At 41.1% G+C, this 1,482-nt stretch overlaps 1 protein-coding gene across 1 annotated transcript in view; it reads right to left on the reverse strand.

Annotated features, from left to right (window-relative positions):
* Window positions 1-1,163, reverse strand: part of LOC111870014 (protein yellow) — a 23,515-nt gene extending 22,352 nt beyond the window's left edge. The window contains exon 1 of the mRNA XM_023861936.2: window positions 1,094-1,163. The gene's annotated coding sequence lies outside the window, so the exon portion shown is untranslated. The remainder of the gene's footprint in view (window positions 1-1,093) is intronic.
* Between the last annotated feature and the right edge of the window lie 319 nt (window positions 1,164-1,482).

Genomic DNA, 1,482 nt, shown 5'->3' on the forward strand with positions numbered 1-1,482 from the left:
CTCCAACAATAATAATAATAATAATAATAATAATAATAATAATAATAATACCCAGTTCGGTCCCGTCACTGAAAATACTTTATTCCTGGCAAAGAACAACTCTCTTGCACTGTGACCACACAAATGTCCGGTCAGAGCAGATCGAATACATTAGAACCTGCTGCCCGGTAAGGGCTATCGCAGAACTCCTTTGGTGGATGCACGTGAAGTAGCACCTGAAGTAATGATTAGTTGAGGAAAGGCGAAGAGACTTGGAGGAAACCCTGCTGTTGTATCACTTCGTCCTCCAAAAATCTCAAAAGTCAGCCCCTGCATACAGAAGTCACCTACCTCCTAAACTATTGGACGATATTTGAACTTATCCTAAGCCAGTTAAATTCAGTCCATTTCCACACACTCCCTTTATATAAGATCAATTTCATATTATCTATCATACTAAGGCTCCCAAATCGTATCGTCAAATCAAAATGTTAAATAAATTTCTCATAGTTTTCATGCATGCTACATGCTCCGCCCATGTTTTCTTCCTTTATCTCACAATTGTAACAGCAACATATGGGTTGTAATTTTTTTAATGGTCCACTGTCTAAGATTTGAGGTTTTCACGGCGGTGACTATGAAGGAAGCAGTCCTCTGGAATGTGGAGCCGTGTAGATATTGTATTAACCAACGTTTCGGAGGAGTGTATCGCCTCCATCTTCAGGGTAGAAAAAAAAAGAAGAAAGAAGTCTCTTAGCACCTGCTCACGCTGGTTTCTCGTTCGCGGATTTTCTTATTTTTTCCTTCTACCCTGAAGATGGAAGCGATATATTCCTCCGAAACTTTGGTTAACACAATATCTACACGGCGCCATATTCCAGAGGACTACATTCTTAAAGTTCACTGTCATACAATATTCTTCCGCCTCCGTTTACTACGTCTCTTTTGTCTGATATCATGAACACTTTTTTTCGTAATTTATGTTTTCCTTAAGAAAATGTTTCATAATCATATGAAAGAACCAGTAAACAGCACCACCTCCACTCATTGCAGGAAACTGTATCCAGTATAACAAAACACTCACACAAGAAAGTGTCACACGTGAGATAGTCACCTGAATCTTCGAGTGTCGTGAGAAGTGAGCCCACTCAACAGTTCAGCAGCCGCAGTCACCACGAGTGTTACCCGTGGTGAAGTGTCCCTGAGTTTATAGTCCTGATGCCTTTCCCTCTGCCACCTCCTACATATCGCCAGCCACTGCAGACAAGAGGGACGCATGTACAGACAATCCTTCGAATGAAAACAATGAAACAATGATACTTACCCAGCAAGTTAGCTCCAGCGGGGATACTTCTGACATAAGTTCGAGACATTCTCGGTTCGAATCTCGTCTGATTATCGTTACGTGTATTTCATGGATTTCCTATGTCTCTCCCGATAAATGTCTGGATAGTAGGCTTACCTTAAATTAGGCCATGACAGCGTCGTTGTTCCACATTATTT

The sequence above is a fragment of the Cryptotermes secundus genome, unplaced genomic scaffold (assembly GCF_002891405.2).
Source record: "Cryptotermes secundus unplaced genomic scaffold, Csec_1.0 scaffold109, whole genome shotgun sequence".
NCBI classification, from domain to species: domain Eukaryota; kingdom Metazoa; phylum Arthropoda; class Insecta; order Blattodea; family Kalotermitidae; genus Cryptotermes; species Cryptotermes secundus.